The following is a 13,998-nucleotide window of genomic DNA, read 5'->3' as shown; positions in this document are numbered from 1 at the left end:
GTGATTAATCCCTGGAAGAGCTGTCCAGCCCCTATGTGACCACTGCTTCCACAAGGGAGTACAGGCCCAGGGTTCCTATATCTAACTTTACAGCCATAGAGAAGAAGGTAGGTATTTATGTAATATTTCTGTTTTTAACTGTTGGAATATCATTTAAACCAAAAAGACATATCTCTGGAGCATATGTGTTTTTATAGGATGACAGTTGTAACAGTAAATCTCTAGTTCATTAAATGCTATAGCAAAATCTTTGCTGACAATAAAATTTTGAATGTTTAAGATGAAATAGTATTTTCCTCATAGAAATACAGATTACTATATAAATCATGATTTTATGGAAAAAATTGTCACAGGAGCTAGATGTTCGAACTTAGAACTACTGAGAGTTCATTCCTACCCTAGATTTGTTCAATTCCAGAAGTAGCTCATACATGCGCGCGCGCGCACACACACACACACACACACACACACACACACACCAAGGGAGATGAATGAAGAGAATGGAATTTGAAGCTAGATGCACAAGATCAGAATGATTTTCAGAAATGTGAAAAAAAATTTTAATTAGATACTGTAGTGGCTATTCCTGGTTGTCAACTTGACTATATCTGGAATGAACTACAATCCAGAATTGGAAGACTCACCTCTGATCCTAATGTGGTTTTTAGAGGATACCTTGAAAACTGTTGCGATACGAGTTTCTGACCTGGATCTTGGCATGGAAATCTTGAAGCACAGTGCCTATGAATTCCAGATTAAGACAGGGAAATCTCTGAGTTCAAGGTCATCTGGGATTAAAGGTGTAGTGGCACATACCTTTAATCTGAGCCACACCCTCTGCTAGAGACCTACATAAGGACATAGCAAGAAGGAAGACATTCTTCTTTGCCAGCTTGCCTCGTGGGACTGAGCAACTGCTATAATCTTAGACTTCCATCCACAGCTGCTGCTGACCATTGTTGGGGAGCTGGACTACAGACTGTAAGTCATGGACAAATTCCCTAACTATATAGAGACTGCCCATACATTCTGTGACTCTAGAGAACCCTGACTAATACAGATATTTTCTTTATTTAAATTTCAAATGTTATCTCTTTTCCTGGTTTCCCCTCCGAAAACACCCTTTCCTATTCCCCTCCCCCTGCTCACCAATCCACCAACTGCCACTTCTCTGTCCTGGCATTCCCCTATACTGGGGCATCAAGCCTTCTCAGGACCAAGGACCTCTCCTCTGATGTCCAACAAGGCCATCCTCTGCTACATATGCAGCTGGACCCATAAGGAATGAGCATGTGGTTTTTAGAGGATACTTTGAAAACTGTTCTGAAGACAGCAAACATGTCACATTGGGAAGCAGGTTAGGTGACATAAGACACATTAATAATACTCAATTTAACATTCACTACACAACAAATATTGAAACCTAATAACTTAATAAATTGCCATTATCCATTCATTTTAATTCCCAGTGTCAGCTAACAACTAGCTGAATCCTTTATTGTTTTTATAGCTTGCCTAAGAGACACAAAGTTTAATTGATGACAATTATATGCAGATTATATCTGCATATGGGCAAAGTTGTCAAAGCCTCTGCTCCTAATTCAGACAAGAAAAAAAACAACTCACATTTAGCACATCTTTTTCAACAATCTATAGTGATGTTTGCTATAGTTCTGTGAAATGTCTTCCCTTGACACCCTATACAACAGCATATTCTTGTGAAGCAACAAAAAGCAACCCCTGATCACTGTTTAAAACATTATTCTGAGCTCGACAGGTAAAAGCATTTGCTGCTAAGTGTGATGACCTCAGTTCAACCCACAGGTCCACACAGTTAACTAAGATAACTGACTCCTACTAGTTATTCTCTGACCTCTACCAATGTGTTGTAGTATGCACACATGCCCCTACACACACCCATAAACATTCTTAAAATTAAAATCAGTTATTCACATAGCTACAAAAAATTAGTTGTCTGGATAGAATCTTACAAGTACTGCCTTCTTTAAACTTCAAATTGACTATCGTCATTAAAAGTATCTTTTCTTATGGAGCAAATAAATCACAAACCTACATTTAATTTATTGAAAGTATCTTTAAAATGTCAAATTGTAATTTCTCAGGTTTTCCTTCAAAATAACAAAGAAAGCTTTTTTCAAGACTTACTGAGTGTTTGTTTTTAATGATAAACACACACACACAGAGAGAGAGAGAGAGAGAGAGAGAGAGAGAGAGAGAGAGAGAGAGAGAGAGAGAGAGAGAGAGAGAGAGAGAGAAAACAGAGACAGAGACCAGCACAGGAATACCTTCTTTATATGTAGTAATCTAGTGAAAGGTAAGTCATGGTACAACTAAAATATTCAAGTAATGGAGTTGCGACTGATGATACAGTCTCCTCCAGGTAAAGAATGGCTTTGTAAGACAAGGAGCTGCCCAGAGGAAAGAATGGAAGGTTAGGGTTTGCCCGTAAGCATGTATGCAGTAACCATAGTTTACACTGAGGAAGTAACTTACACAAAAATATAGAGGAAGCAAAATGAAAAGAGCGTATCAGAAACAGTAGTCACATCTTCCTCACTTCATCTCAGTGCCCTCCCAACAAAAGGAAAAGTGTCATGGTATCAGTTCTATTTTAAGGTTCTTTTTCTAACATACTAAAGCATAAGGCAGTGTGTGTGCTCCAACCACTGTTTCATGAATAGATTATGTCAGTATTTAGTACATTTCAAATATTAAGAGATAATAAAATGTGCATGTATGGTTCTAGAACTTTAAACTGATATCTCAAAGTTACATGCAATTAATTTGGTTTTATCTTTTTTTATATAGAAATCAAGAATGCTCTATAAGCAAGTGGCTTTTATTTAAAAAAAAAGTTCATCCCTTTCTCCCAGTTTTTAAAAATTCTGATGTCAAGTGCATGTATACATGTTTACATATATGTTTACATGTCTGGGTCACAGGTTTGCAAGAATTAAAAATCAGAACCCCGGCATACAAGAATTGATATATAAGTGTCTTATTCCTTTGACAGATAAGGCAGAGTTAGGAAATCAAGGTATATGCTCATAGCAACCTCTCACGTACGACAAAAATGTTCAATTTGATATTAGGCCAATTCACAAATGTGAAGAAGAGTTTCATTTCTATACTTGTGACAGAAATATTTGCAACTGGAGGAGCTGGTCTGGAGCAGGAGTGAGACTGGGGCTGTCCCCAAACTGCAAACCCTGGAAATCTCATCCTGAGACTGGCAAGAGTTAAAACTACTTTCTCTTTCCTCTCAGCCTGTATGCTCCAGCAAACAACCTCTAACTCTCCTACCTCTCCTACCTCTAAGGACAGACAGTCAAGCAGTCTTTGGCCAAATTATAAGTTCAAGAGAAGAATATGCTCAGCGGGTTTTTGGAATTCCTTTTCATGTAAAAGATGCATTCCCAGCACCTCAGCCCCACCCTGATAACCTTACTCACTCCGCAAGATCTATACAGCCCTTGCTCACCTCAAATAAAGTTGAGCTGTCTCACTGAAACTGTACTTGGAAGTCATTCTGTCATACTTGCAGCACCCCAAACCCTGTCCCCACAAACCTCTGCTCCCCTCACCCCCGTGGGTTGGTGGCCAATCACCTCCAAAGAAGGAGACACACAAAATCACCCATAACAAAAAGCAAGGGAGGGAGAGAAGAACGAATTTTAGCCCACAAGTCCAGGTTACAGCCCATCACAGCAGGGATGTCCAAGTAGGACCTTAAAACTTGTCACACCACATGCAGTCAGAAGCAGCAAAGCTAAAGTATGGTCACCACTGAGCTCAGCCTCCCCCCTTTTGTAGTCCAGGACCTAAACCTAAGGAGGAATGTTACTAAAAAAGGCTTTGTCTTCCCCTATCACTCAATGTATTTGAATCAAGGCAGTTCCTATAGAAACTAGAAAAGATGATCCTGAGTGAGGCAGCCCAGACCCAGAAAGACAAACATGGTTCATACCTCTCACAAGAGGATATTAGCTGAAGAATAACTATATTACAATCCAAAGACCCAAGGAAGTTAAGTAACAAGGAACGTTCGGCGGGGTGGGGCGGGCGCAGGGTGTGAGGAGTCTCACTGAGAAGGGGAAACAGAATAGACATTGTAGGTGGATGACACTGGACAGAGAGTAGGGGCTGGAGATGGAAACAGGAAGGCTCATGTAGGAGAAGGGGCAGGGAAAGAGTACTAGGAAAGACAACTAGAATCAGGAAGTATCTCTGGGACAAGTTAGAAACCCAGAGCGAAGGAAATTCCCAGGAATCTATGAAGGTGACTCTAGCTAAGATTCTTAGCAATGGGGGGATAGAAACTGAACCAGCCACCACCCATAACCAGAGAACACTTCCAGTGGAGGGGTTGGGACACCAACATATCCACAAAACCTTCAACCTACAATTTGTCCTGTCTTCCAAGATGGGATGGCTGACAGCGGCTCAGAAATCGTGGGAGTGGCCAAGCAATAAGTGGTCCAGCCTGAAACCCATGCCATGAGAATGCATCCCTGACACTTCCTGAAGGGCCAGAGATTAGTATCCACCTGCAATCCCAGTGCTAAGAGATAAGTATCCACCCATCTAAGAGATAAGTATCCACCTGCAATCCCAGTGCTGAGGATAAGGAGGCAGAAGGAGGCTTTGGGCTGTGAGACAAACCACTCTGGGTTGCATCAGTGAGTTCCAGGTTAACCGTCAGGCCCTGTCTCAGTTAAGAAAGCTATCCAATATTGAACTCTATTCTTCACCTATATGTACACACAAGCTGAATCAAGATTAGAGAAATAAACCGGTTATGCTTACTGGGTGAATACACAGAAACACCCCATGTGTTTTTCTTTTTGAAAAGTAAGCAGCAGTATCTCACATGGTTATGGAAAGACTTATGTGATGGCTAGCTTTGTTTATTTGACACTGTCCAGATTTACCTGGGAAGAGAGTCTCAATGGTCTATTTATTGCCTGGTTGACACTTTTAACACTATATACTTTGATCTAGTCTCTAGAAATATATAACTTTGACTTTCATTTCTATAACCAAAAGGAACTTATTCAAAAATGGAACTAAAGCCATCTTACAGCATATAGTTAAAGTAATAAATCCGTAAGTCAGGATGTCAGAGTCAGGATTCATGTCGTCATCACAGCCTTGCTATGTACCTTGGAAAGATTCCTGGTCCTCACATCAGTAAAGTGAGACTATCAATGAGTCCTAAACTCACCAGGCTTTGTGTTTGTTAAGGAGAAAGTAAGAATATGGTAATAGTTTATTGTATTATTATTTTACTAAATATATTATCTTGTTCTTTATTTAACTTAGCTAAATTCTATTAATCAAGTAACTATGATATTCAATTGCCAAAGGCTAGAACAGGATGGCTGCCAAGGACAAAATCTACTTGCTGCCAGATTGCATACTATCTTATTAATCAGTTCAAAATTGATAATATACATAGATACCTCTTGTTTTTTATTAAAAAGTCATGGATTTGTTTCAAATTCTTGAAAACTAGTTAAAATGGCTTATTTAAAACATAAAGCCAAAATTAACTGTATATTTGATTTTTCTGAACAATACAAATGTAACTAGGAGAAAAAATAATTTACTTGCGGTATTTTTAAGATTCACAAGACATTTCCCAGACAAAGAGATGTTTTCATTGAAGTAAAAATAGAAAATAAATCCCCAAAGAATGAATGGGACAATTTTCACCAATGTAAACTTTACTAGAACTAAATTTTTCAGTTGTAACACTTATAATAAAACTAAAAACAAAAAGCTGAGATCTATGTGCTATTCATTACTCTTAAAGTACTTTGCTGCTGCTGTGACGAGACACCAATCAAGGCCATGTATAAAAGAAAGCACTGCAATTGTGGGAATGGCTAACCAATGACTGGTCCAGCTTGAGACTCACACCTCAGGAGGGAGCTCATCCCTAACACTGCTTGGAGGGGTTGAAACCAAAACCAATAGTCTATAGAGGCACAGAATAGAACCAAAGATGGATGGGGAGGAGGAGTCAATGAAATGATGCCTAGTGACATTCTGCTCTACTCACATACCTAACCTCACTATCTTCAGAGAGGCCTCATCCAGCAGTGAGGGGAAAGATGCAGAGACCTGCAGCCAAACAATAGGTGGAACTCAGAAAATCCTAGTGAAAGGGGGGAAGGAGGATTAGGATACAGAGGAGTCAACACCACAAGAAAATCCAGAGTAACAAACCTAGACTTGTGGAGTTCACTGAGACTGAACCTACCTACAATCAAGGAGCCTGCATGGGTCTAACTTAGGCCATTTGTATATATGCTACAGTCCTGTAGTGTGGTGTTTTGTGGGACTCCTAACAGTGGGAGGGGGGGTTGTTTCTGATGCCTTTGTCTAATTAAGACACCCTTGTCCCCCTACTGGTTTCTTTGTCCACTCTTAATATGAAGGGAGGTACCTAACCTTATTGTAACTTGATATGCTCTGTTTGGTTGAAATCCCTGGATGACCTGTCCTTTTCTGAAAGAAAATGGAGGAGGTGAAGATAAGGTGGGGAGGGAAGAGATAGGAAGGATGGAAAAGGTTGAAGGAAGAGAAAGGGTGCGTGGGAGGGAAACTGTGGTCAGGATGCAATATATGAGAGAATAAATTAATAAAAAATAAACAATATTCATAAAGGAACAAAAATAAGAAAAATGAAGCTCACAATGGAACTGGGAGCTTGCTTACACTTTCAGGTTAGTCCATTTCCATCACAGTGAGGAGCATGGCAGCAGGCACACAGGCCTGGTGCTGGAATAGTAGCTGAGAGGCAGGGAAACAGACTAGGCCTGGAGTGTGGGCTTTTTAAACCTCAAAGCTTACCCCAAATAACGTTCCCCTTTAAGAAGGGCATACCTGAATGGATGCAAAAAATGTGGTATATTTATACAATGGAGTACTATTCAGCCATTAGAAACAATGAATTCATGAAATTCTTAGACAAATGGATGGAGCTAGAGAACATCATACTAAGTGAGGTAACCCAGACTCAAAAGATGAATCATGGTACGCACTCACTAATAAGTGGATATTAGCCTAGAAAACTGGAATACCCAAAACATAATCCACACATCAAATGAGGTACAAGAAGAACGGAGGAGTGGCCCCTGGTTCTGGAAAGACTCAGTGTAGCAGTATAAGGCAAAACCAGAACAGGGAAGTGGGAAGGGGTGGATGGGGGAACAAGGGGAGGGAAGAGGGACTTTCAGGGACTTTCAGGGAGTGGGGGGCCAGAAAAGGGGAAATCATTTGTAATGTAAATAAAAAATATATCTTTTTTTCTTGGTTTATCTTTAAAAAAAAAAAGAAGGCCAATACTTCCTAATTCTTCCTAAACTGTCCATCAACTGGGAACTGAATATCTAAATATCTGAGTCAACCACATAAGGGCCATTCTCATTTAAATCACCGCATAAGCTATTGTTGTAACAATCAAAGAGATTATGGTCCATCCTGTTGATTCTCCTGTTGGGTCTGTTTCTCCAAACTAGAAGGCATGCTCACACATTCATTATACTGGAAATCAACTTCATGTTTAATAGTTATATTTTATATAGACTCTGGTAAGTTTTGAAAGCATAAAGTATTATTGGTTCATGAAAATCATCTACTAGCATATAAGTGCAAATCTACCACACAGGCCTTGATCTCACTATTTCAAAAGATGATCTGGATTATCTACTAGCATGCTTGCACACTCTAAATATAGGAATTACAGACATGAAAACCAATACTTTTTGGAAAGTTCTCTACATATTAACATTCTTATAAATTTTACAACAATGACATACAACTCTAATGTACAGTTGTCATGTTTTCTTCTGCCATGTTTGATTATTAAATATATATAGGCATAATGCTGTATGTGTATGAATTTCTTGACATATTTGCTGTTATCAAACAAGTCTCCTAAGTGTTCTCTGAAAATTACAAGCATATTACGCTTTCCAGTGTTACATACTGAAAATACTTCCTACTACCACTCTGCTTCCAGATGTAGGCTGGGTACTAAGGCTGCATAATTCACTTAGAGTACATGTTACCTACATACAACTGCTATACTTCAGAACTTCCATGCAATTTATCACCATTCAGTACCTATTCTCTCAATTTTACTCTATAGTTTAAAAAAATATCTCTGGAATATAGCAGATATTTAGATATGTCACAGAATGAAACAATTACTAAACAAAAAGATCAATTCAGTAGACTGCAAAAATGCTGTAATTTACTTTACTTCACTGCCTGTTCATTTGGCCCAGTGTCTTCTGAGTTCAGCTTAACCCTTCACTTCTCTCCATGTCACTGTTGCTTCATCTGTCCTTGGAAAGAACTCAGACACACTGCACAATTAGAGGCCCCAGACAATTTCAGCTCATTTTTATTGGTTAGAGGTAAATTTTGCCATTCCAGTCCACATAATAAACATGATATAAATTAGATTTTTCTAAAACAACCCTTTCATCATTCCCCACTCTTGATCAGGATAGTGTGCTTCTAGTGATTATGACTAAAGGCACAGACTCTCTACAAGAAAAGGATCCAACTCTCAGGAGTAGCATGCTATTTTAGTTATCAAACTGATATACTAAGACTTCTCAGCCAATCTTCCTTCCATAAGAACAAATTTCTTTTCATTTCCCATATTCCAAGGTTACTTTTTCAATCACCCAGTGACCAGGAAATATATTCCTGTGAATTTACAATATATTTATCCTCCAACTCTGTAATTTAGCAAATAGCATCTAACTAGATAGTAGCTCATTAAATACAACTAGTATCTCACTAAATACAAATGGCATCACTAGATATAAACAGTATCTCACTAAAACAAGACCAGAAAAGCTCATTAAAGTACCCAAAAGGGGAAACTGGCAAGATGCCTCAGTTGGTAAAGACATCTACCTATCACCAAGCCGGACCACTTGAGTATGACCACCAAAGAAGACATGGTCAAAGGCTCTTACCTCCACTGAGCCATGCCCGAGCCCACAGCCATGCACAAATAAATAAAATATAATTTTAAAACATTTTTGAAAGTAAAACTGTCTATGCTGGACATATAACTCATTATTTATACTCCAGAGTTGCTAATATCAAAATCACTACTGAAAAAAATGACAATCTTTAAAATGCCAGTCTGGCAACTGTATTTTTTAATAATAATTTCAAATCAGTAAGAAGTATTGTTTGGTGAAGCCTGAGTGTTTACATATGGTAGACTCATTTTGTCTTTCTTCATCAGAAGATTCATTGAAAGAATATTGCAGTAGACTGAAAATGCTATTTTCTCAAATACATTTCATGACACACTCAATTTCTCATACACAATGGATATATTTCACTTATATAATGTAGCTTGAAAGTATCATTTCAAATAAAATAAAGTAAGCTCTACTTCTACTTACTATTAATAAAGAGAACTATCACAGTAAATTTAAAATTAGGCAAAGGTATAAAATGCACATGTTCATCTAACAAGAAATAAAAATTTGGGACCAGGAACTAAGCACATCGTTTAACACAGATTCTATTTCTCTTATGTATTTCTCTCCTGTTCTAATACCAGGCAAATTACTGACCAAATGCTGGGAAAAGGAGGCTGGTGCAACATATTAAATGGTAATCAGAATGTATTTACTTACAAACATGAGAACATTAGATAATTATTGGAGATAACAGGAATATAATTTTGCAAACTAAAATTATACTACTAAACTCTCTATTAGAAATATAACTTACAGAGCCAGGGCCCTGAGCAGACCTTGAGTCCAAAGCCCACAGCCAGTCCCACAACACCTAGAGAAAGCTCCACTGCCAGATGCTCTAACACGCCCAGGATCATAGGATCAAAGGTGAGGACCACCCAACATCTGCTCCAACACCGGGAAGCCCTGGGATCAGCAGATCCCAAGCACACAGGAACTCTACCAGACCAGTATCATGGGTTCCTTCCAATTTGTCCGGGCCGGTGCCCTGAGTAGACCTTGGGCATAAACTCCGCAGCCAGTCCCACAACACCCAGAGGAAGCTGCACTGCCAGGCGATCTAACTCTCCCAGGATCACAGAATCACAGGATCCACAGGAGCTTGGTCACACCAGGATCTCAGGATCCTAGAGGCAGCTTGACTCCCAGGAGCTTGGAAGCACCCAGGATATCAGGATCACAGGATCACAGAATCAGAGAATCACAGTGACAGCTTGACCCTGAGAAGTTCTGACACAACCAGGATCACAGGAAGGAAAGGGTCCAGGATATAGGGAGATATAGAGAGTGCAGGTAGCACTAGAGATGACCAGATGGTAAGAGGCAAGCTTAAGAACATAAGCAAAAAAAAACCAAGATTACGCTGCATCATCAGAACCAAATTCTTCCATCATAGCAAGTCTTGGATATACCATTACACATTACACTGGAAAAGCAAGATTCAGATGTAAAAATCACTTCTCATGGTAATGATGCGTCTCATGATGATTAGGACGTTAAGAAGGACATAAATAACTCCCTTAAAGAAATACAGGAAAATACAGGTAAACAGCTAGAAGCCCTTAAAGAGGAAACACAAATATCACTTAAAGAATTACAGGAAAACACAATCAAACAGGCATAGGAAATAAATAAAACCATCCAGAATCTAAAATTAGAACTAGAAACAAAAAAGAAATCACAAAGTGAGACAACACTGGAGTTGAAAAACCTAGGAAAGAGATCAGAAGCCATAGGTGCAAGCATTACCAACAAAATACAAGAAATAGAAAGAATCTCAGGTGTAGAAGATAGCATAGAAAATATTGACACAACAAGTCAAAGAAAATGCAAAAAGCAAAAAGCTCCTAACTCAAAACATCCAGGAAATCCAGGGCACAATGAGAAGACCAAACCTGAAGGGAGCAAAGATTCCCAACTTAAAGGGCCAATAAATATCTTCAACAAAATTATTGAAGAAAACTTCCCTAACCTAAAGAAAGAGATGACTATGAACATATAATAAGCCTACAGAACTTCAAATAGACTGGACTAGAAAAGAAACTCCTCCTGTCACATAATATTCAAAACACCAAATACACAAAACAAAGAAAGAATATTAAAGGCTGTAAGGAAAAAATGTCAAGTAGCATATAAAGGCAGGCCTATCAGAATTACGCTAGACTTCTCACCACAGACTATGAAAGCTAGAAGAGCCTGGGCAGATGTCATACAGACCCTAAGAGAACACAGATGCCAGCCAAGACTACTATACCTAGAAAAACTCAATTACCATAGATGGAGAAACCAAGATATCCCAGGACAAAATCAAATTTGCACAATTTCTTTCCACAAATCCAGCCCTACAAAAGATAATAGGTGGGAAACACCAACACAAGGAGGGAATCTACACCATAGAAAAAGCAAGAAAGTAATGTTTCAACAAACCTACACAAACATAATTGCACTTCTAACAACAAAAAATAACAGGAAGTAACAATCACTTTCCTTAATATCTCTTAATAAGAAAGTTAATATTACCAACATATCATAATTGATTGAATTTCAAAAATATGAGGAATTAGAAATTCGTTAGCTGTCACCCAGTGGTCTCTGTAATTTGGTAACTGGAGAAATATGTCCAATATTGTACAATCCATATACACTTGCTACTTGTTTGTACATGATCGTGTCTTGCTGTGTACCACATAATGGTCTTGAAATGATGCTTCTTCTATCTCTGCCTCTCTATTAGTAGGATTGTTTTGATTGATATTTTTACTCTATACTATTATAGAGTAAAATCTATATCCAAGTAATTTTCAGAACAGCTTAAGTATTTCAAAATTGCTTAAAAAGATAAAAGAAAAGTAGACAATATGGGAGATGACTTGTAAGAGAACAACAATGAGTGAGACTGAATGTTTTGCTTGATATTTATAATTATTGTTAGCAATTTTGAAGATGACTTTAAAGTTACTCTTTTTCTGAGATAAGTGCTTTTTAAAATTATCACAGCCAATGTACCAGAATCTTACCCTCAAGTAATGTCTGTGCCACCCTCCAAGCAGAGAACCATTGTTCATTGAAACAGTTGATGAATGACTTCATGTATAGACCACCTTAATACACATTCCCTTTCTTAAATGAATGTAACCAGTTCCCTGTGGACTGAAAATGATGACAATCACCCAAGACAAATAGTTTTGACCATAGCAGGAAATCTGTATCCAAATAGTTGTGTCTACAATTCATTCCTTGGCACAGCAGAACAGTCAGCACTTAGCTACCATGGAGCTAAAATCCTTTATTGATGTGACGGACATTGAAGTACAGCCTTATTACAATAAACTCCAATGTCTAAAAATTGTTCTTATTTTGGGTTTGTACCACAGTAAGAGCCAAGATTTTAAACTCTACTGAAAACAAAACAAAAAAACAAAAAGACTTTATCTTTTTATGTTCATTTGATAACATGTCCATCATTTTTATGATTGGTATAACAGTATATATTGTGGGGCTGGTGAGATAGCTCAGAGGTTAAGAGCACTGACTGTTCTTCCAAAGGTCCTGAGTTCAATTCCCAGCAACCACATGGTGGTTCACAACCATCTGTAATAAGATATGTTGCCCTCTTCTGGTGTGCCTGAAGACAGCTACAGTGTACTTACATATGATAAATAAATAAATCTTTAAAAAGAAAAGAAATATAACTTACATAATAACTGGAATTTTAGCTCTAATTCTTTTGAAAGGGGAAAGGGGGTTCTTAGCTTACTTGGAGTTTTATTTACCATGTACTCCTGCCCCATCTCAAAGGCAAGAGACTAAAGATAACAAAGATTGATTTATTTCTCAACCCTAGCTGTACTGTGTCTAAGTGACAGTACAAACTGTGCCAATAAATACATAAATATGATAAATTACCCTGAAACACAAAGTTTATAGCTTTCATTGAACCTGTTCTATAGCTGAATTTGTGGTTTCACTAAACTTTACATTAATATATCAAGATAAAAGGAACCAACTATGGTTCCAACTTTCTCTCTTTTTATACTACGGCTTAAACAAGACTTAGTTCTGGTATTTTCTTCCCAGTATAGCATAGAGTTTTCCAAAAGTCCAAATGATTTTACATATAGCTACAAATAATGCAGTACTATTAAAACCATGTAAAACTGTGTCCTGCATAATACAGAGGAATCACACAGCAGAAACTTGTCATTTTCCTAAATTGTACATGATGTCATGATTAGTCCCTTTTCTACCTATAACCATCAGGATTATGCAACATTTTCTCATTACCTGTGAAGAACATTAAAATGACAAAAATGACTGCATTTCTTACACATTTAAAATACATACTTCACAATTACAGCCTGATTTAAGGCAGATGTTTTAAATAAAATAAAGTAAATCCAATTACCTCTTAAGGTTGCCCAAAAGGTAAGATACACCTCAATATTAAAATCTGAAGCAAAAAAAAAAAAAACCATTAAAGTCAATTTCATATCCAAGGGCAGTAATAGAAGTAAATTGCTCTATGTTTTTAATTTATTCTATAAAGACATGTTTCAGCATGAGGAGATCCATTGCTTTCAATGACTTTGTCAATTATTATGATTTATTTACTTTGTATCTTCCCAAAACTACATTTGAGACTTAATATTTTAGCTTATAACTTTATCATGTCTTAATTCACATAGGTAGCATCTTCTCTAGTCTACAATGTTTAGTGTTTTCTTTTCAATAGTAAATATTTACATATAAAAGCATTAATAAATAGTACAAGAAAAGCTGACAAATTACAAATGAAATATGAATAGCTAAGTAGCTATAGTTTAATATCCTACTATTTCATAGTTGTGTTGTAGATTTATATGTATGCAGTGCTTTGTGTTTAATATTTACAAAATAGATAAAATAAATTATTAACCTATTTAAAAAAAAGATCAACTACCAGTAAATATACAAC

At 37.4% G+C, this 13,998-nt stretch overlaps 1 protein-coding gene across 4 annotated transcripts in view; it reads right to left on the bottom strand.

Annotated features, from left to right (window-relative positions):
* LOC127696217 (cytochrome c oxidase subunit 7B2, mitochondrial) overlaps window positions 1–13,998 on the bottom strand; it is a 110,045-nt gene that overhangs the window by 73,898 nt on the left and 22,149 nt on the right. For 2 of the 4 annotated variants that reach the window (XM_052198789.1, XM_052198792.1), the window contains one exon: window positions 13,450–13,494. The exons of the other annotated variants lie outside the window; for them this stretch is intronic. The gene's annotated coding sequence lies outside the window, so the exon portion shown is untranslated. The remainder of the gene's footprint in view (window positions 1–13,449; window positions 13,495–13,998) is intronic. 4 annotated transcript variants of the gene reach the window in all.

This window comes from Apodemus sylvaticus, chromosome 11 (assembly GCF_947179515.1).
Source record: "Apodemus sylvaticus chromosome 11, mApoSyl1.1, whole genome shotgun sequence".
Classification (NCBI taxonomy): Eukaryota; Metazoa; Chordata; class Mammalia; order Rodentia; family Muridae; genus Apodemus; species Apodemus sylvaticus.
The sequence above is the reverse complement of the archived record's forward strand: the minus strand, read 5'-3'. Positions and strand labels throughout refer to the sequence as shown.